At 38.4% G+C, this 22,949-nt stretch overlaps 1 long non-coding RNA gene across 3 annotated transcripts in view; it reads left to right on the top strand.

Annotated features, from left to right (window-relative positions):
• The window catches only part of LOC118832570, a 111,380-nt gene that overhangs the window by 44,760 nt on the left and 43,671 nt on the right, over positions 1-22,949 (top strand). Inside the window, exon 1 of one of the 3 annotated variants that reach the window (XR_005009212.1) lies at positions 5,794-6,024. The exons of 1 other annotated variant lie outside the window; for it this stretch is intronic. This is a non-coding gene — a long non-coding RNA (uncharacterized LOC118832570). Of the gene's footprint in view, positions 1-5,793; positions 6,025-22,949 lie in introns of those variants that run through there. One more of the 3 variants, XR_005009211.1, reaches the window with a different exon arrangement.

The raw sequence follows: 22,949 nt of genomic DNA, 5'->3' as shown, positions 1-22,949 counted from the left end.
TATGGTTTTCACATCATAACCATCATAATTCTTGACTTTTCATATATGGTTCTGACTCCATCTTTAAATTTTTTATTGATATCTTTGCTTTTACATCTTTTAAGTTTCTTCTAGCATCCTTCTCCCTTCCCCTTCCTTCTCAGAGAGCCATCTCCCATAAAAAAGAATAATTTTTTTAAAAAAGGAAAAAGGAGAGAAGAAAAAACTGGTAAAACAATCAAAATATAAAAAAAACCTGAAAATATATGTAGTGTCCCACATTTGTGAATATCTCATTTCTGTCTTCTCACACCTCTTCTTTAGGATTGTGCTTGTTCTTTATAATTCTGTAATTTTCACTTTGGGTTATTTTGTGGTTGTTCTTTCCATTTCCATTGTTTTAGTCATTGCGTATATAGTTTTCCTGTCTCTATCTACTTCACTCTGCATCAGTTCATGTAGATCTTTCCATGCTTCTCTGCATAGTTTCTTACAGTATAGTAATATTCCATCACATTGACAAACCATGGTTTGTTCAGGTATTGCTCAGTCAGTGGACATCTGCTTTTGTTTCCATTTCTTTGTGAGTACAAAAATCATTGCTATAAATATTTTGGTGTATATGGAGACTTTCCTTTCTTCCCAGTAATCTCCTGGTGGAGTACACATCTAGTAGAGTCTCTGGGTCATACAGCATGGACATTTTAATCACTTTATGTGTATAATTCTTGTTCACTTTACAAAATGGTTGTAGTGATTCAAAGTCCTACCAACAAGGGACCGGGATACCTCTGTTTTCCACAGCCCTTTCAACACTGACTTCCCATATTTTGTTATCTTCACAAATCTATGACTCCATTTTTATAACTATTGCCATATTTAAAATGAAATTTATTCTGATGACTGTCAACTCAGTATATACATTCATCGAGGACAAGAAATCAAAAGACTAGATGTAACTCTACTCTTTTGTCTCCTTAAGACTATGTCATGTCTTCGTTTCTATGGTTTGAGAAAGATAATTACATCTTTCCTTTAGTGTTTCACTGAACAACATCTTGGTACTCAGCAAGAATGTTTCTAAGAAGTCAGCTCCACACTTAAGCTCATCTGAAGCTCCATTTTTCCCTATGTATTTCCCCCCCATTTGGGGGGTAATCATTATGAGGATACACAATGGATACGCAATTTCATTATTAGCATAGGGAACTGCTGCTGCTCAGACAGTTGACAACCTATGACCTGGTATATGAATCCTAGGGAGAGAGTAGTCCACAGCCCCAAGAAGTGATCTAGCACATCATCTACCATAACTTGGGTCTCGCAGACTACAAAGTCCAGCACTTTATCCACTATCCCTTGATGCCTCCAGAGATAGTGAGTGAGTCACTTGCAAGAAAGAATAAACTTTGATTTGCTCCAAATCTAGTAACACTCCCTCCTTAACATAAAAGTGTAGGAAATAGTGGAGTCCTACCTGAGGATGAAATTTGAACCAGACCAAAGACCGATCAGTATTAGGCTCAATCCCAAATCACATTCATTATATAAGTGTACATGAATTATAGATCAAATGTGGCTTACAAATTCAATTCTTATGCAAGAAAAATGTAAATACACACATACGCATGTATCTATACCCACACGTAAAGAATACATGTATGTATCCTAATATACATCCTTCCCCAGCAATGTACCAGCATATGTGTATTTTATTTTACAAGTATTCTGGTAAGTATCAGTAATTTAGTATACATGCTGGCATGTATGGGCATATGTGCATATATATATATGTATGTATCCATCCATTCTGTCTATCTACCTACATATCCATCCACCCATCCATCCATCCATCCATCCTATCTATCTATCTATCTATCTATCTATCTATCTATCTGTCTGTCTGTCTATCTATTTCACCTCTGAGAGAAATTCCATCCTCATAGTGGCACTGAAGCTGGAGGACCTTATGATCCTGGGGAAAAGTAGGGCTTAGTAGGGATGTGGGAATATTGTATTGCTTGCTTATGGGCTATTGTGACACCTTTATATCTTTTCTGCATTTTGTTCTGCTCCTATGAGTCCTCTGCATTTTTTAAACAATTTTTGTGGGCTAAAATAAAGACCATCTGTGCCTGCTATTTGTATTGTTTCCTTTAGTTCTTCTATGGGGTCTAGGGGACCCTTTTCCCTATATCTGAGGAGACTTAGACATGACTTATATTCTAAGAGTAAATTCTGGATGGGATAACACTGACCAAAGAGTGCTATTTTAGTGCTATTTTTAAGACTGAACCCAGTCTGTTAAACATCACAGCTCAGGAATTTGGGGCCATGGGTTGTACCTAGAGATCTATACATCAGGGAGCAGCTTTGAATAGTGGATGAAGCACAGGACTTTGGTAGGGAAAAACTGGGTTCAAATCTTATCCCAAATACTTCCAAGCTATGGCTAGTCACTTAACCTCTCTGCCTTACTCAGTTTCCTCATCTGTAAAGAGGGGATAATAATAGCATCTGTGTCACAGGAGTGTTGTGGGGATCAAATGTGATACTGTACATAAAATATTTTGCAAATCTGAAAACACTGTAGAAATGTATGTATTAGATATCTATATGTATATAATCCATTATAGGAAGTTAATCATTAAATATGTATTTTTTAAAATATTCTAATAGTATTTGTTTTTATATTACCCAAATTTCTCATTATATAGCCCCAAACTTCCTTCCAGAAGAGGCTGCAATTTGGAATTATGTAAATAAATTGATTAAAATGTCCCTTGTAATAAGGAAGGAAATAAGTTCACCAAAACAAATCTACATGTTAAAAAAGTGGGATGCCATATACAGTGGTTCACATCCATGGCTCCCTATTTATGATACAAAGAAGCACAAGGAGTTAGTTGCCTTCTTACATCACTTTCTTGAGGCCAAGCTTACTCAGTACAAGTTGGCAGCACTCGGTTTCAGTTGTTTCTTTCCATTTACGTGGTTGTAGGCATTTGTGTAATTTTTTTTAAATTCTATTTACTTTGTATTGTATCGGTTGACAGAAGTCCTTGCATTATCCTCAGAATTCATCCGATTCATCATTTCTTACAGTAGAGTAATCTTCCTTTATATTTATGTATTGTAACTTGTTTAAGCATTCATCAATCAACAAGCATTGTTTCCAATTCTTTGCTACAATAACAGTGCTGCAATACAACTATTTTGTTGTATATGGAGCTTTTTTCTTTGTTATTGACCTGTTCTTGGTACACGCATACCAAGGAGATCTCTGGGTCAAAAGGTACCGGCATTTTTGTCCCTTAATTTGCACTTTCCACGTTGCTTTCCAGAATAGTTGAAGGAATTCATAGCTTCACCAATAGTGCCTTCATGTTCCTCCAACATTGACCAGTCCCACCTTTTGTTATCCGACAATTTGCTGCCCATTAAGTGAAATCTCAAGGTTGTTGTGATTTGCATTTCTCTCACTATTTGAGTTGGGCAGCTAGATGAGACTCATCTTTGTGAGTTCAAATCAACCCTTAAACACTTACCAGCTTTGTGACCCTGGACAAGTCCCTTAACCTTATTTGCCTCAGTTCTTCATCTGTAAAATGAACTAGAGAAGGAAACGGCAAACCACTGTAGTATCTTTGCCAAGAAAACCCTAAATGGGGTCACAAAGAATTGGATATGACTAAAGATAACTGAACCACAAACAATAACATTATCTGAATTGGTCTTCTATTTAATTTGGAATTTTTCTTCTGAGAACTGTTCATATCCTTTGACCACTTAACTATTGGAGAATGGCTTTTAGTCTTGTATGTTTCTGTTAGTTTTCTATATATTTTGGATATCAGGATCTAATCAGAAATATTTGATAACACGGTTTCCCCCCAGTCACTTGTTTTCCTTCTTATACTAGTTGAATTAAATGTTTCTGCAAAAGCTTTTCAATTTAATGGAATCAAAATGATCTATTTTATCCCTTGTAATCTCCTCTATCCCTTGTTTGGTTAAGAATTAATTGCCTGCCCATAGCTGTGAAAGGTATATGATCTGTTTCTCTTCTAATTTTTTATGGCATGATGTTTTATACTCTGGCCATATATCCATTTTGAAATTTATTGTGCAATATGGTGTAATTTCTGCCAGGATACTTTCTAGTTTTCTCAACTAGAACACCTCAATAGGGTGTTCTTTCTTAGGTAAGTTATGTTTTTTTTTTGGTTCATTGAACAATGGATTATTGAGTTCTCTGATTTCTGATTCCTCCTTGTGTCTCTACACTTCTATTTTTTTTTACACAGGACCAAATAATTTTTGAGAATTATTGCTTTAAATTATAGTTTGAGCTCTCGTTCTATAAAGTGTCCCTTTGGTACTTTGGTATAACACTAAATATATATTTTAACTTTGGTAGTATTGCTTTTTTTATTATATTGGCATGGACTAGCTCTGAGAACTAAATGATTCTCCAGCAATTCAGTTTTTTATATTAAGGAGTATGTTAAAATACATACATACATACATATATACATATATTATATATAGACATATACACATGCATACATATCCATATAAAGGATTGTTATGCTTTGGAAAATCACTGTCCAGATATTTTAGACATCTTGTTATTTTCAATGGGACTTCCCCTTTAATTGCTGCTTCCAGGATTTTGTTGCTACTATATAGAAATGCTCTTTGTTTCTATACGTTTACTTCGCAGCCAGTATCTTTACTGAACCTTTTAATTATCTCAGTTTTTTGGCTCCCTAGAGTTGTCCGAATATATAACATCATGTCGTTAGCACATAGGAATAATTTGGTCTCTTCTTTCTTGGTTCTAATTTTTTTTTTAGTATGTATTTCCTGAATATTCTTACTAACATTTTTGTAACTGCGTCAAGTAATAGCAGGGAAAGAGGACATCTTTACTTCATTTCTGTATTTACTGGGAAAGGAGCTAGTGCATCTTTGTTGCATATGACATCAGCTTTTGATTTTTGATTGATATTTCATATCATATTAAGAAAACATCCCTTTATGCCTACACTTTAGGGAGGTTTGTTTTTTGTCTTTTTTGGCATTAATGAGCGTTATACTTTGTCAAAGGCATTTTCTTCTAGTTTTATAACGAGGTAGTTCTGATTTTTTTGTTTTTGTATGATTATGTCCATTGTTTTCCTAATGTTGAATCTTCCTTGCTTCCTTAAGGAAAAAAAAATCTAAATAGATCGTAGTGAGGGATTTGGGGGGATAATTTTTATGATCTTTTTTGCCAGTATTTTATTTTGAAATTTTGAATCAGGATTTGTTTTTGCTTCTTTCTTTGTTTTGTCCTGTCTTGGATTAGGTATTAAGACAATATCGATCTCCTAAAAAGAATTGGGCGGAGTGCCTTCTTTCTCATATTTTTGAGACTACATTGTCTAGTATATGTATTATTTTCTCCTTGAACGTTAGATAGAATTCTCTTATAACCAGCTAACCCCCTTGAAAAAACTGTCTGGAATTGGTCATCCCACTTCCTCCCGTCTTCCTTTCTTTTCAGCCCTTTGTAATATAGCTTTTGAAATCATCATTCAATTGAAATTGTCTTCTTCAAAATAATCTCTTATTAATCTCTTAATTTCCAAAATCTAAGGTACTACTCAATGAAGGGTGTGCATTGAAATACCCCCTCCCCCTACTTTTTTTTTAAGAAAAAAAAAGGAAAGAAAGAGGATGCCTTGTGTTTTTTAACCATTCCCCTTTTGCAGTATGGTTCGCTGCCAGGGATTTAATTCAGAATCACGCCACTGCACAGGAATAAATTATATTGAAATTGTAGGAAACTAACGCGAGATCAGCCCTCAGACGGGGGGCGGAGGTTTTCCTGTGAGATCAGCCAACGAGCTGGGGGCGGAGATTCTTCTTGCACTGTTGCGGGGTGCTGCGGCAGGAGTTTCGGGGTACCACAGAGGAGGAAAACGAAGAGGGACGAGCGCGGGCGGGTGTGGCAGCAACAGGAGACGGAGGCAGCAGCTGATGCAGCTTGGCTACATTGTAAGACCTTAAAGATGCCCATCCTGTGTATGGATGCGCTGGGGAGGTGGGGTGGGGTGAGGTGGGGTGGGGTGGGGGTGAGGTGACGGGGCCCCAGGAGCTGGATTGAGGGGAGCTGGAGGGATGCGGGGTGGCCCCGCCCCAGGCCTTATTTTCCTTTGTATATTTCTTAATTCTATTCCCAAAAATGATATAGTCTTCAGATTTGATGTTAGTCACCATGCACCCCTGGGGTCCGCCCTACCCAGGCCTTGTTAGATGTCCCTTGGATGGCGGCTTGAGGGCACAATGGGAGCCGCCCAGGAGAAGAGGGAGGGCCCAAGTCCGTGGTTAGACTCCAGCTTTTCTTTAACAGGAGGGAGAAGCTTAATGCGCTTCCTTCTAAATGCAGAAGCGCTATGAATTTGGGCCCCACTGCAAAAATCTACACCTTAGACTCAAGCCAGATTTTATTGTGGTAATGTGGCATATCATAGCATAAATATAACAGGTGGGTTTTTTTGTCTCCTTTTAGAAATAAATCCCGATCGTCATCCGTTGAGCAAAAAAAAATTTGAAAAGGACTGAATACATTGGGGAATAATCAATCAATCAACATTATTTAAATGCCTACTATGTGCCAGGCACAGTCCCAAGCACAGGGGATACAGAAATAAGAGAAGGGTATAAGGATGTCTTTAGAGCCTGCTATGTACCAGGCAGTGAGGTAAAAAAAAAGAGGGAAGGACATAAGGATTTCTTCAGAGGCTTTTATGTGCCAGGCACTGAGGTTAAAAAAAAACACAAAGCAAGGGAAGGGGATAAGGATTTCTTTAGAGCCTACTACGTGGAAGGCACAAAGGTAAAAAACAAACAAGGGAAGGGGATAAGGATTTCTTTAGAGCCTACTATGGGCCAGGCACAAAGGTAAAAAAAAAAATAAGGTAAAGGGATAAGGATTTCTTTAGAGCCTGCTATGTGCCAGGCACAAAGGTAAAAAAAAAAAAAACATAAGGTAAAGGGATAAGGATTTCTTTAGAGCCTGCTATATGCCAGGCACAAAGGTAAAAAAATAAACAAGGGAAAGGGATAAGGGTTTCTTTAGAGCCTACTATGTGCCAGGTACTGGGGTAAAAAAAAAAAAAGCAAAGGAAGGAGATAAGGATTTCTTTAGAGCCTGCTATGTGCCTGACACAAAGGTAAAAAAAAAATAAGGGAGGGTGTTAAGCCTTTCTATGGAGCCTACTATGTGCCAGGCACTGTGCTAATTGCTGGGAATACAAAAGAAAAAAAAGGAAAGGGATAAGGATTTCTTTAGAGACTGCTATGCATCAGGCACTGAGGTAAAAAAAAAAATAATGGAAGGGGATAAGGATTTCTTTAGAGCCTACTATGTACCAGGCACAAAGGTAAAAAAAAATAAGGTAAGGGGATAAGGATTTCTTTAGAGCCTACTATGTGGCAGGCACAAAGGTAAAAAAAAAACATAAGGTAAGGGGATAAGGATTTCTTTAGAGCCTGCTATGTGCCAGGAACAAAGGTAAAAAATAAACAAACAAGTGAAGGGGATAAGGGTTTCTTTAGAGCCTACTATGTGCCAGGCACAGGGGTAAAAAAAAAACAAAGGAAAGAGATAAGGATTTCTTTAGAGCCTGCTGTGTACCAGTCACAAAGGTAAAAAAAAAACATAAGGTAAAGGGATAAGGATTTCTTTAGAGCCTGCTATGTACCAGGCACAAAGGTAAAAAACAAACAAGGTAAGGGGATAAGGGTTTCTTTAGAGCCTACTATGTGCCAGGCACTGGGGTAAAAAAAAAAAAAAACGAAGGAGATAAGGATTTCTTTAGAGCCTGCTATGTGCCTGACACAAAGGTAAAAAAAAAATAAGGGAGGGGGTTAAGCATTTCTATGGAGCCTACTATGTGCCAGGCACTGTGCTAATTGCTGGGAATACAAAAGAAAAAAAAGGAAAGGGATAAGGATTTCTTTAGAGCCTGCTATGTATCAGGCACTGAGGTAAAAAAAAAATAATGGAAGGGGATAAGGATTTCTTTAGAGCCTGCTATGTGCCAGGCACTGGGGTAAAAAAAATAAGGTAAAGGCATAAGGATTTCTTTAGAGCCTGCTATGTGCCAGTCACAAAGGTAAAAAAAAAATAAGGTAAAGGGATAAAGATGTCTTTAGAGCCTGCTATGTGCCAAGCACAAAGGTAAAAAAAAAACAAACAATGGAAGGGGATAAGGGTTTCTTTAGAACCTACTATGTGCCAGGCACTGGGGTAAAAAAAAAACAAAGGAAGGAGATAAGGATTTCTTTAGAGCCTACTATGTACCAGGCACAAAGGTAAAAAAAAATAAGGTAAGGGGATAAGGATTTCTTTAGAGCCTACTATGTGGCAGGCACAAAGGTAAAAAAAAACATAAGGTAAGGGGATAAGGATTTCTTTAGAGCCTGCTATGTGCCAGGAACAAAGGTAAAAAATAAACAAGTGAAGGGGATAAGGGTTTCTTTAGAGCCTACTATGTGCCAGGCACTGGGGTAAAAAAAAAAAAAAAACGAAGGAGATAAGGATTTCTTTAGAGCCTGCTATGTGCCTGACACAAAGGTAAAAAAAAAATAAGGGAGGGGGTTAAGCATTTCTATGGAGCCTACTATGTGCCAGGCACTGTGCTAATTGCTGGGAATACAAAAGAAAAAAAAGGAAAGGGATAAGGATTTCTTTAGAGCCTGATATGTATCAGGCACTGAGGTAAAAAAAAATAATGGAAGGGGATAAGGATTTCTTTAGAACCTGCTATGTGCCAGGCACTGGGGTAAAAAAAATAAGGTAAAGGCATAAGGATTTCTTTAGAGCCTGCTATGTGCCAGTCACAAAGGTAAAAAAAAAATAAGGTAAAGGGATAAAGATGTCTTTAGAGCCTGCTATGTGCCAAGCACAAAGGTAAAAAAAAAAACAAACAATGGAAGGGGATAAGGGTTTCTTTAGAGCCTACTATGTGCCAGGCACTGGGGTAAAAAAAAAACAAAGGAAGGAGATAAGGATTTCTTTAGAGCCTACTATGTACCAGGCACAAAGGTAAAAAAAAAATAAGGTAAGGGGATAAGGATTTCTTTAGAGCCTACTATGTGGCAGGCACAAAGGTAAAAAAAAAACATAAGGTAAGGGGATAAGGATTTCTTTAGAGCCTGCTATGTGCCAGGAACAAAGGTAAAAAATAAACAAGTGAAGGGGATAAGGGTTTCTTTAGAGCCTACTATGTGCCAGGCACAGGGGTAAAAAAACCAAAGAAATAAGGATTTCCTTAGAGCCTGCTATATGCCTGAGACAAAGGTAAAAAAAAAATAAGGGAGGGCATTAAGCATTTCTATGGAGCCTACTATGTGCCAGGCACTGTGCTAATTGCTGGGAATACAAAAGAAAAAAAAGGAAAGAGATAAGGATTTCCTTAGAGCCTGCTATGTGTCAGGCACTGAGGTAGAAAAAAAAATAATGGAAGGGGATAAGGATTTCATTAGAGCCTACTATGTGTCAGGCACAAAGGTAAAAAAAAAATAAGAGGATAAGTATTTCTTTAGAGCCTAATATGTGCCAGGCACAAAGGTAAAAAAAATGAGCTAAGGGGATAAGGATTTCTTTAGAGCATAGTATGTGCCAGGCACAGAGGTAAAAAAAATAAGGGAAGGGGATAAGAATTTTTGTAGAGCCTACTATATCCCAGGCACTGAGGTAAAAAAAAAAAGACAAAAATCAAGGGAAGGGGATAAGGATTTCTTTAGAGCCTGCTATATGCCTGACACAAAGGTAAAAAAAAAATAAGAGAAGGGGTTAAGCATTTCTATGGAGCCTACTATGTGCCAGGCACTGTGCTAATTGCTGGGAATACAAAAGAAAAAAAAAGGAAAGGGATAAGGATTTCTTTAGAGGCTGCTATGTGTCAGGCACTGAGGTAAAAAAAAAAATAATGGAAGGGGATAAGGATTTCTTTAGAGCCTACTATGTGCCAGGCACAAAGGTAAAAAAAATAAGGTAAGGGGATAAGGATTTCTTTAGAGCCTACTATGTGCCCGGCACAAAGGCAAAAAAAATCATAAGGTAAGTTGATAAGGATTTTTTTTAGAGCCTGCTATGTGCCAGGCACAAAGGTAAAAAAAAACATAAGGTAAGGGGATAACGATTTCTTTAGAGCCTGCTATGTGCCAGGAACAAAGGTAAAAAATAAACAAGTGAAGGGGATAAGGGTTTCTTTAGAGCCTACTATGTGCCAGGCACAAAGGTAAAAAAAATAAGGTAAGGGGATAAGTATTTCTTTAGAGCCTAATATGTGCCAGGCACAAAGGTAAAAAAAAATGAGCTAAGGGGATAAGGATTTCTTTAGAGCATAATATGTGCCAGGCACAGAGGTAAAAAAAATAAGGGAAAGGGATAAGCATTTTTGTAGAGCCTACTATATGCCAGGCACTGAGGTAAAAAAAAAGACAAAAAGCAAGGGAAGGGGATAAGTATTTCTTTAGAGCCAACTTTATGCCTTGCAGAAAGGTAAAAAAAAATAAGGGAGGGGGTTAAGCCTTTCTATGGAGCCTAGTATGTGCCAGGCACTGTGCTAATTGCTGGGAATACAAAAGAAAAGGAAAGAGATGAGGATTTCTTTAGATCCTGCTATGTGTCAGGCACTGAGGCAAAAAAAATAATGGAAGGGGATAAGAATTTCTTTAGAGCCTACTATGTGCGAGGCACAATGATAAAAAAAAATTTAGGTAAAGGAATAAGGATTTCTTTAGAGCCTGCTATGTACCAGTCACAAAGGTAAAAAAAAAAACATAAGGTAAAGGGATAAGAATTTCATCAGAGCCTGCTATGTGCCAGGCACAAAGGTAAAAAAAAAATAAGGTAAGGGGATAAGGATTTCTTTAGAGCCTACTATGTGGCAGGCACAAAGGTAAAATAAAAACATAAGGTAAGGGGATAAGGATTTCTTTAGAGCCTGCTGTGTGCCAGGAACAAAGGTAAAAAATAAACAAACAAGTGAAGGGGATAAGGGTTTCTTTAGAGCCTACTATGTGCCAGGCACAGGGGTAAAAAAAAACAAGGATTTCCTTAGAGCCTGCTATATGCCTGAGACAAAGGTAAAAAAAAAATAAGGGAGGGCATTAAGCATTTCTATGGAGCCTACTATGTGCCAGGCACTGTGCTAATTGCTGGGAATACAAAAGGAAAAAAAGGAAAGAGATAAGGATTTCCTTAGAGCCTGCTATGTGTCAGGCACTGAGGTAGAAAAAAAAATAATGGAAGGGGATAAGGATTTCTTTAGAGCCTACTATGTGTCAGGCACAAAGGTAAAAAAAAAATAAGGTAAGGGGATAAGCATCCCAGGCACAGAGGTAAAAAAAAAAGACAAAAATCAAGGGAAGGAGATAAGGATTTCTTTAGAGCCTGTTATGTGCCAGGCACAAAGGTAAAAAAAAATAAGGGAGGGTGTTAAGCCTTTCTATGGAGCCTACTATGTGCCAGGCACTGTGCTAATTGCTGGGAATACAAAAGAAAAAAAAAGGAAAGAGATAAGGATTTCTTTAGAGCCTGCTATGTGTCAGGCACTGAGGTAAAAAAATAATGGAAGGGGATAAGAATTTTTTAGAGCCTACTATGTGCCAGGCACAACGATAAAAAAAAATTAGGTAAAGGGATAAGGATTTCTTTAGAGCCTGCTATGTACCAGTCACAAAGATATAAAAAAAAAACATAAGGTAAAGGGATAAGGATTTCTTTAGAGCCTGCTATGTGCCAGGCACAAAGGTAAAAAACAAACAAGGTATGGGGATAAGGGTTTTTTTAGAGCCTACTATGTGCCAGGCACTGGGGTAAAAAAAAAAAAAACAAAGGAAGGAGATAAGGATTTCTTTAGAGCCTGCTATGTGCCTGACACAAAGGTAAAAAAAAATAAGGGAGGGGGTTAATCATTTCTATGGAGCCTATTATGTGCCAGGCACTGTGCTAATTGCTGGGAATACAAAAGAAAAGGAAAGAGATGAGGATTTCTTTAGATCCTGCTATGTGTCAGGCACTGAGGCAAAAAAAATAATGGAAGGGGATAAGAATTTCTTTAGAGCCTACTATGTGCGAGGCACAATGATAAAAAAAAATTTAGGTAAAGGAATAAGGATTTCTTTAGAGCCTGCTATGTACCAGTCACAAAGGTAAAAAAAAAAACATAAGGTAAAGGGATAAGAATTTCATCAGAGCCTGCTATGTGCCAGGCACAAAGATAAAAAATAAACAAGGGAAGGGGGTAAGGGTTTCTTTAGAGCCTACTATGTGCCAGGCACTGGGTTAAAAAAAAAAGCAAAGGAAGGAGATAAGGATTTCTTTAGAGCCTGCTATGTGCCTGACACAAAGGTAAAAAAAATAGGGGAGGGTGTTAAGCATTTCTATGGAGCCTACTATGTGCCAGGCACTTTGCTAATTGCTGGGAATACAAAAGAAAAAAAATGGAAAGGGATAAGGATTTCTTTAGAGCCTGCTATGCCTCAGGCACTGAGGTTAAAAAAAATAATGGAAGGGGATAAAGATTTCTTTAGAGCTACTATGTGCCAGGCACAAAGGTAAAAAATAAACAAGGGAAGGGGATAAAGGTTTCCTTAGAGCCTACTATGTGCCAGGCACTGGAGTAAAAAAAATAAGGTAAAGGGATAAGGATTTCTTTAGAGCCTGCTATGTGCCGGTCAGAAAGGTAAAAAAAAACATGAAGTAAAGGGATAAGGATTTCTTTAGCGCCTACTATGTGCCAGGCACTGGGTTAAAAAAAAAAACGAAGGAGATAAGGATTTCTTTAGAGGCTGCTATGTGCCTGACACAAAGGTAAAAAAAATAAGAGAGGGGGTTAAGCATTTCTATGGAGCCTACTATGTGCCAGGCACTGTGCTAATTGGTGGGAATACAAAAGAAAAAGAGATAAGGATTTCTTTAGAGCCTACTATGTGTCAGGCACAAAGGTAAAAAAAATGAGGTAAGGGGAGAAGGATTTCTTTAGAGCATAATATGTGCCAGGCACAAAGGTAAAAAAATAAACAAACAAGGGAAGGGGATAAGGGTTTCTTTAGAGCCTACTATGTGCCAGGCACTGGGGTAAAAAAAAAATAAGGTAAACGGATAAGGATTTCTTTAGAGCCTGCTATGTGTCAGTCACAAAGGTAAAAAAAAATATGGTAAAGGGATAAGGATTTCTTTAGAGCCGGCTATGTGCCAGGCACAAAGGTAAAAATTAAACAAGGGAAGGCGATAAGGATTTCTTTAGAGCCTACTATGTGCCAGGCACAAAGGTAAAAAATAATAAGGTAAGGGGATAAGTATTTCTTTAGAGCCTGCTATGTGCCAGGCACAAAGGTAAAAATTAAACAAGGGAAGGCGATAAGGGTTTCTTTAGAGCCTACTATGTGTCAGTCACAAAGGTAAAAAAAAAATATGGTAAAGGGATAAGGATTTCTTTAGAGCCGGCTATGTGCCAGGCACAGAGGCAAAAAATAAACAAAGGAAGGGGATAAGGATTTCTTTAAAGCCTACTATGTGCTAGGCACTGGGGTAAAAAAAAAATAAGGTAAAGGGATAAGGATTTCTTTAGAGCCGGCTATGTGCCAGTCAGAAAGGTAAAAAATAAACAAGGGAAGGGGATAAGGGTTTCTTAAGAGCCTACTATGTGCCAGGTACTGGTGTAGAAAAAAAGCAAAGGAAGGAGATAAGGATTTCTTTAGAGCCTGCTATGTGCCAGGCACAAAGGTAAAAAATAATAAGGTAAGGGGATAAGTATTTCTTTAGAGCCTGCTATGTGCCAGGCACAAAGGTAAAAATTAAACAAGGGAAGGGGATAAGGGTTTCTTTAGAGCCTACTATGTGTCAGGCACTGAGGTAAAAATAAAAAGAAATAATAGAAGGGGATAAGGATTTCCTTAGAGCCTGCTATGTGCCAGTCACAAAGGTAAAAAAAAAAATAAGGTAAAGGGATAAGGATTTCTTTAGAGCCTGCTATGTGCCAGGCACAAAGGTAAAAAATAAACAAGGGAAGGGGATAAGTGTTTCTTTAGAGCCTACTTTGTGCCAGGCCCTGGGGTAAAAAAAAACAAAGGAAGGAGATAAGGATTCATTTAGAGCCTGGTATATGCCTGTCACGAAGGTAAAAAAAGTAAGAGAGGGGGTTAAGCATTTCTATGGAGCCTACTATGTGCCAGGCACTGTGCTAATTGCTGGGAATACAAAATTAAAAAAAAGGAAAGAGATGAGGATTTCTTTAGAGATTGCTATGTGTCAGGCACTGAGGTAAAAAAAAATAATGGAAGGGGATAAGGATTTCTTTAGAGCCTGCTATGTGCCTGACACAAAGGTAAAAAAAAAATATGGGAGGGTGTTAAGCATTTCTATGGCGCCTACTATGTGCCAGGAACTGTGCTAATTGCTGGGATTACAAAAGAAAAAAAGGAAAGAGATAAGGATTTCTTTAGAGACTGCTATGTGCCAGGCAGAAAGGTAAAAAATAAACAAGATAGGGGATAAGGATTTCTTTAGAGGCTACTACGTGCCAGGCACAAAGGTAAAAAAAAAAATAAGGGAAGGGGATAAGCATTTTTGTAGAGCCTGCTATATGCCAGGCACTGAGGTAAAAAAAAGACAAAAAGGAAGGGAAGGGGATAAGGAATTCTTTAGAGCCTGTTATGTGCTAGGCACAAAGGTCAAAAAACACACAAACAAGGGAAGGGGATAAGGATTTCTTTAGAGCCTACTTTGTGCCTGGTACAAAGGTAAAAAAAAATAAGGGAGGGGGTTAAGCCTTTCTATGGAGGCTACTATGTGCCAGGCAGAAAGGTAAAAAAAAATAAGGTAAGGGGATAAGGATTTCTGTAGAGCCTACTGTGTGCCAGGCACAAAGGTAAAAAAAAAACATAAGGTAATGGGATAAGGATTTCTTTAGAGACTGCTATGTGCCAGGCACAAATGTAAAAAATAAACAAGGGAAGGGGATAAGGGTTTCTTTAGAGCCTACTATGTGTCAGGAACTGAGATAAAAAAAAAGAAATAATGGAAGGGGATAAGTATTTCCTTAGAGCCTACTATGTGCCAGGTAGAAAGGTAAAAATAAATAAATCAAAGGGATAAGGATTTCTTTAGATCCTGCTATGTGCCAGTCACAAAGGTGAAAAATAAACAAGGGAAGGGGATAAGTGTTTCTTTAGAGCCTACTATGTGCCAGGCACTGGGGTTAAAAAAAAACAAAGGAAGGAGATAAGGATTTATTTAGAGCCTGCTATATGCCTGGCACAAAGATAAAAAAAATAAGAGAGGGGGTTAAGCATTTCTATGGAGCCTACTATGTGCCAGGCACTGTGCTAAGTGCTGGGAATACAAAATTAAAAAAAGGAAAGAGATGAGGATTTCTTTATAGACTGCTATGTGTCAGGCACTGAGGTAAAAAAAATAATGGAAGGGGATAAGGATTTCTTTAGAGCCTGCTATGTGCCTGACACAAAGGTTAAAAAAAATTAAGGGATGGCGTTAAGCCTTTCTATGGTGCCTACTATGTGCCAGGAACTGTACTAATTGCTGGGAATACAAAAGAAAAAAAGGAAAGAGATAAGGATTTCTTTAGAGACTCCTATGTGCCAGGCACAAAGGAAAAAAATAAACAAGATAGGGGATAAGGATTTCTTTAGAGCCTACTATGTGCCAGGCACAAAAGTAAAAAAAAAACATAAGGGAAGGGGATAAGCATTTTTGTAGAGCCTACTATATGGTAGGCAGTGAGGTAAAAAAAAGACAAAAAGCAAGGGAAGGGGATAAAGAATTCTTTAGAGCCTGTTATGTGCTAGGCACAAAGGTCAAAACACAAACAAACAAGGGAAGGGGATAAGGATTTCTTTAGAGCCTACTTTGTGCCTGGCACAAAGGAAAAAAAATTAAGGGAGGGGGTTAAGCCTTTCTATGGAGGCTACTATGTGCCGGGCACAAAGGTAAAAATACAAACAAGGGTAGGGTGTCAGGATTTCTTTAGAGCCTACTTTGTGCCTGGCACAAAGGTAAAAAAAAATGAGTTAAGGGGATAAGGATTTCTGTAGAGCCTACTATGTGCCAGGCACAAAGGTAAAGAAAACATAAGGTAATGGGATAAGAATTTCTTTAGAGACTGCTATGTGCCAGGCACAAAGGTAAAAAATAAACAGGGGAAGGGGATAAGGGTTTCTTTAGAGCCTACTATGTGCTAGGCACTGGGGTAAAAAAAAAATAAGGTAAAGGGATAAGGATTTCTTTAGAGCCGGCTATGTGCCAGTCAGAAAGGTAAAAAAAAAAAACATGAGACAAAGGGATAAGGATTTCTTTAGAGCCTGCTATGTGCCAGGCACAAAGGTAAAAAATAAACAAGGGAAGGGGATAAGGGTTTCTTAAGAGCCTACTATGTGCCAGGTACTGGTGTAGAAAAAAAGCAAAGGAAGGAGATAAGGATTTCTTTAGCGCCTGCTATGTGCCAGGCACAAAGGTAAAAAATAATAAGGTAAGGGGATAAGTATTTCTTTAGAGCCTACTATGTGCCAGGCACAAAGGTAAAAATTAAACAAGGGAAGGCAATAAGGGTTTCTTTAGAGCCTACTATGTGTCAGGCACTGTGCTAATTGGTGAGAATACAAAAGAAAAAAAAGGAAAGAGATAAGGATTTCTTTAGAGTCTGCTATGTGTCAGGCACTGAGGTAAAAAAAAAATAATGGAAAGGGATAAGGATTTCTTTAGAACCTACTATGTGCCAGGCACAAAGGTAAAAAAAAGGTAAAGGGATACGGATTTCTTTAGAGCCTGCTACGTGCTAGGCACAAAGGTAAAAAAAATAAGGTAAAGGGATAAGGATTTCTTTAGAGACTGCTATGTGCCAGGCACAAAGGTAAAAAATAAACAGGGGAAGGGGATAAGGGTTTCTTTAGAGCCTACTATGTGCTAGGCACTGGGGTAAAAAAAAAATAAGGTAAAGGGATAAGGATTTCTTTAGAGCCGGCTATGTGCCAGTCAGAAAGGTAAAAAAAAAAACATGAGATAAAGGGATAAGGATTTCTTTAGAGCCTGCTATGTGCCAGGCACAAAGGTAAAAAATAAACAAGGGAAGGGGATAAGGGTTTCTTAAGAGCCTACTATGTGCCAGGTACTGGTGTAGAAAAAAAGCAAAGGAAGGAGATAAGGATTTCTTTAGCGCCTGCTATGTACCAGGCACAAAGGTAAAAAATAATAAGGTAAGGGGATAAGTATTTCTTTAGAGCCTACTATGTGCCAGGCACAAAGGTAAAAATTAAACAAGGGAAGGCAATAAGGGTTTCTTTAGAGCCTACTATGTGTCAGGCACTGAGGTAAAAATAAAAAGAAATAATAGAAGGGGATAAGGATTTCCTTAGAGCCTGCTATGTGCCAGTCACAAAGGTAAAAAAAATAAGGTAAAGGGATAAGGATTTCTTTAGAGACTGCTATGTGCCAGGCACAAAGGTAAAAAATAAACAGGGGAAGGGGATAAGGGTTTCTTTAGAGCCTACTATGTGCCAGGCACTGAGGTAAAAAAAAAAAGGAAGGAGATAAGGATTTCTTTAGAGCCTGCTATGTGCCTGCTGCAAAGGTAAAAAAAAAGATAAGGGAGGGGATTAAGCATTTCTATGGGGCCTACTATGTGCCAGGCACTGTGCTAATTGCTTGGAATACAAAAGAAAAAAAAAGGAAAGAGATAAGGATTTCTTTAGAGCCTGCTATGTGTCAGGCACTGAGGTAAAAATAATAATGGAAGGGAATAAGGATTTCTTTAGAGCATAATATGTGCTGGGCACAAAGGTAAAAAAAAATAAGGGAAGGCGATAAGGGTTTCTTTAGAGCCTACTATGTGCCAGGCACTGAGGTAAAAAAAAAAACAAAAATCAAGGGAAGGGCATAAGGATTTCTTTAGAGCCTACTATGTGCCAGGCACAAAGGTTAAAAAAAAATAAGGTAAAGGGATAAGGATTTCTCTAGAGCCTGCTATGTGCCAGGCACAAAGGTAAAAAAACAAACAAACAAGGGAAGGGGATAAGGATTCTTTTAGAGCCTACTTTGTGCTTGGCACAAAGGTTAAAAAAAATACAGTTGGGGGTTAAGCCTTTCTATGGAGCCTACTATGTGCCAGGCACTGTGCTAATTGGTGAGAATACAAAAGAAAAAAAAGGAAAGAGATAAGGATTTCTTTAGAGTCTGCTATGTGTCAGGCACTGAGGTAAAAAAAAAATAATGGAAAGGGATAAGGATTTCTTTAGAACCTACTATGTGCCAGGCACAAAGGTAAAAAAAAAGGTAAAGGGATACGGATTTCTTTAGAGCCTGCTACGTGCTAGGCACAAAGGTAAAAAATAAACAAGGGAAGGGGATAAGGGTTTCTTTAGAGCCTACTATGTGCCAGGCACTGGGGTAAAAAAAAAAATGAAGGAGATAAGGATTTCTTTATAGCCTGCTGTGTGCCTGACACAAAGGTAAAAAAAAAATAAGGGAGTGGGTTAAGCCTTTCTATGGAGCCTACTATGTGCCAGGCACTGTGCTAATTGGTGGGAATACAAAAGAAAAAGAGATAAGGATTTCTTTAGAGCCTGCTATGCGTCAGGCACTGAGGTAAAAAAAAAGAAATAATGGAAGGGGATAAGGATTTCTTTAGAGCCTACTATGTGCCAGGCACAAAGGTAAAAAAATGAGGTAAGGGGAGAAGGATTTCTTTAGAGCATAATATGTGCCAGGCACAAAGGTAAAAAATAAACAAACAAGGGAAGGGGATAAGGGTTTCTTTAGAGCCTACTATGTGCCAGGCACTGGGGTAAAAAAAAAATAAGGTAAACGGATAAGGATTTCTTTAGAGCCTGCTATGTGTCAGTCACAAAGGTAAAAAAAAAATATGGTAAAGGGATAAGGATTTCTTTAGAGCCGGCTATGTGCCAGGCACAGAGGCAAAAAATAAACAAAGGAAGGGGATAAGGATTTCTTTAAAGCCTACTATGTGCTAGGCACTGGGGTAAAAAAAAAATAAGGTAAAGGGATAAGGATTTCTTTAGAGCCGGCTATGTGCCAGTCAGAAAGGTAAAAAAAAAAACATGAGATAAAGGGATAAGGATTTCTTTAGAGCCTGCTATGTGCCAGGCACAAAGGTAAAAAATAAACAAGGGAAGGGGATAAGGGTTTCTTAAGAGCCTACTATGTGCCAGGTACTGGTGTAGAAAAAAAGCAAAGGAAGGAGATAAGGATTTCTTTAGAGCCTGCTATGTGCCAGGCACAAAGGTAAAAAATAATAAGGTAAGGGGATAAGTATTTCTTTAGAGCCTGCTATGTGCCAGGCACAAAGGTAAAAATTAAACAAGGGAAGGCGATAAGGGTTTCTTTAGAGCCTACTATGTGTCAGGCACTGAGGTAAAAATAAAAAGAAATAATAGAAGGGGATAAGGATTTCCTTAGAGCCTGCTATGTGCCAGTCACAAAGGTAAAAAAAAATAAGGTAAAGGGATAAGGATTTCTTTAGAGCCTGCTATGTGCCAGGCACAAAGGTAAAAAATAAACAAGGGAAGGGGATAAGTGTTTCTTTAGAGCCTACTTTGTGCCAGGCCCTGGGGTAAAAAAAAAACAAAGGAAGGAGATAAGGATTCATTTAGAGCCTGGTATATGCCTGTCACGAAGGTAAAAAAAGTAAGAGAGGGGGTTAAGCATTTCTATGGAGCCTACTATGTGCCAGGCACTGTGCTAATTGCTGGGAATACAAAATTAAAAAAAAGGAAAGAGATGAGGATTTCTTTAGAGATTGCTATGTGTCAGGCACTGAGGTAAAAAAAAATAATGGAAGGGGATAAGGATTTCTTTAGAGCCTCCTATGTGCCTGACACAAAGGTAAAAAAAAAATATGGGAGGGCGTTAAGCATTTCTATGGCGCCTACTATGTGCCAGGAACTGTGCTAATTGCTGGGAATACAAAAGAAAAAAAGGAAAGAGATAAGGATTTCTTTAGAGACTGCTATGTGCCAGGCACAAAGGTAAAAAAAAAAACATAAGGTAATGGGATAAGGATTTCTTTAGAGACTGCCATGTGCCAGGCACAAAGGTAAAAACTAAACAGGGGAAGGGGATAAGGGTTTCTTTAGAGCCTACTATGTGCCAGGCACTGAGGTAAAAACAAAAAACAAAGGAAGGAGATAAGGATTTCTTTGGAGCCTGCTATGTGCCTGACACAAAGGTAAAAAAAAAATAAGGGAGGGGGTTAAGCATTTCTATGGAGCCTAGTATGTGCCAGGCACTGTGCTAATTGGTGGGAATACAAAAGGAAAAAAAGGAAAGAGATAAGTATTTCTTTAGAGCCTGCTATGTGTCAGGCACTGAGGTAAAAAAAAATAATGGAAGGGGATAAGGTTTTCTTTAGAGCCTACTATATGCCAGGCACAACGGTAAAAAAAAAATAAGGTAAAGGGATAAGGATTTCTTTAGAGCCTGCTATGCGTTAGGCACTGAGGTAAAAAAGAAGAAAGAATGGAAGGGGATAAGGATTTCTACAGAGCCTACTATGTGCCAGGCACTGTGCTAATTGCTGCGGATAAAAAAATAAGGAAAAGGGATAAGTATTTCTTTAGAGCCTACTATGTTGCAGGCACTGTGCTGATTGCTGGGGATAAAAAAATAAGGAAAGGACATAAGGATTTCTTTAGAGCCTGCTATGTTCCAGGTACTTAGGTAATAAAAATAAGAGGATAAGCATTTTTGTAGTGCCTACTATGTGCCATGCGTTGAGGTAAAAAAAAATAAGGGAAGGGGATAAGAATTTCTTTAGAGTCTACTATGTGCCAGGCACTGAGGTAAAAAAAAAATATAAGGGAATGGGATAAGGATTTCTTTAGAGCCTACTATGTGCCAGGCCCTGTGCTAATTCCAGGGAATACAATAAAAGGGAAAGGAATAAGGATTTCTCTAGAGCCTGCTGTGTGAAAGAAAGGCAGTGGGGTAAAGAAATAAGGGAAGGGAATAAACATTTCTGTAGAGCCTACTGTGTGAAAGGCTCTGTGCTAATTGTTGGGGATGCAACAATAAGGAAGGGGGATAAGCATTTTTGTAGAGCCTGCTATGTGCCCCAGGCACTGAAGGAAAAAGATAATTAAAGGGGATAAGTATTTCTGTAGAGCCTACTATGTGCCAGGCACTGTGATAATTGCTGGGGATAAAAAAAATAAGGAAAGGAGATAAGGATTTCTGTAGAGCTTACTATGTGCCAGGCACTGTGATAATTGCTGGGAATACAAAAGAAATTAGGGAAAGGGATAAGGATTTTTCCAGAGCCTGCTGCATGAAAGAAAGGCACTGGGGTAAAAAAAATTAAGGAAAGGGGATAAGGATTTCTATAGAGCCCACTATGTGCCAGGCACTGTGCTAATTGCTGGGGATAAAAAAATTAGTAAAGGAGATATGGATTTCTTTATAGCCTGCTATGTGCCAGGCACTGAGGTAAAAAAACATAAGGGGATAAGCATTTTTGTGGAGCCTACTATGTGCCAGGCATTGAGGTAAAAGATAAAGGAAGGGGATAAAGATTTCTTTAGAGCCTATGTGCCAGGCACTGTGCTAATTGCTGGGGATAAAAAACAATAAGGAAAGGAGATAAGGATTTCTTTAGAGCCTGCTATGTGCCAGGCACTGTGCTAATTGCTGAGAATACAAAAGAAAAAAGGGAAAGGAAAAAGGATTTCTCTAGAGCCTGCTGTGTGAAAGAAAGGCACTGGGGTAAAAAAAATAAGGGAAAGGAATAAACGTTTCTTTAGAGCCTACTATGTGAAAGGCTCTGTGCTAATTGTTGGGGATGCAAAAATAAGGGAGGGGGATAAGCATTTTTGTAGAGCCTACTACGTGCCCCAGGCACTGAGGTAAAAATAATTAAAGGGGATAAGTGTTTCTGTCGAGTCTACTATGTGCCAGGCACAATGCCAATTGCTGGGGATAAAAAAAATAAGGAAATGGAATAAGTATTTCTGTAGAGCCTACTATGTGCCAGGCACTGTGCTAATTGCTGGGGATAAAAAAAATAAGGAAAGGAGATAAGGATTTCTTTAGAGCCTGCTGTGTGTCAGGGCTGAGGTAAAAAAAAAGGGAAAGGGGCAGCTAGGTGGTGCAGTGAGTAGAGGACTGGCCCTGGAGTCAGGAGGACCTGAGTTCAAATGTGGCCTCAGATACTTGACACATGTACTAGTTGTGTGACCTTGGGCAAGTCACTTAACCCCAATTGCCCTGCCAAAAGAAAAAGCAAAAAAAAAAGGGAAGGGGATAGGGATTTCTTTAGAGCTTGGTATGTGCCAGACACTGTGCTAATTGCTGGGAATACAAAAGAAAAAGGGAAAGGAATAAGTATTTCTCTAGATCTTGCTGTGTGCAAGAAAGGCACTGGGATAAAAAACATAACGCAAGGGAATAAATGTTTCTATAGAGCCTACCAGGACAAGAATTTCTGTACAGCCTACTATGTGCTGGACACTGTGCCAAGTGTTGTGGACACAAAAATAAGGGAAGGGGATGAGCATTTTTATAAAGCCTACTAGGTGCCAAGCACTGAGGTAGAAAAAATAAGGGAAGGGAATAAACATTTCTCTAGAGTAGCTCTAGGTGCCAGGCACTGTGCTAAGTGCTTTCTACAGATATTATCTCATTTGATCACAGCTGCATTGTTTATGACTATGCAAAAAAAAAGACAAATTCTTGCAAATTGCAAATAAACTGATAGCTGCTTTATTCATGACTGGCAGAACAAATTCTGACATTGGTTGTGTCTGAAAATGTATGTCTCTCCATTTTTAAGTTTTTCACCTATCAAGGAAGTGAGTGGTGTGCTTCTTTTTTCATCTTTTTTTGGACCAGTGATTTTTCATTGCACTGATGAGAGTTCTAAAGTCTTCCAAACTTGTTT

This window comes from Trichosurus vulpecula, chromosome X (assembly GCF_011100635.1).
Source record: "Trichosurus vulpecula isolate mTriVul1 chromosome X, mTriVul1.pri, whole genome shotgun sequence".
NCBI lineage: Eukaryota > Metazoa > Chordata > Mammalia > Diprotodontia > Phalangeridae > Trichosurus > Trichosurus vulpecula.
This window is presented reverse-complemented; position numbering and strand designations above follow the sequence as displayed.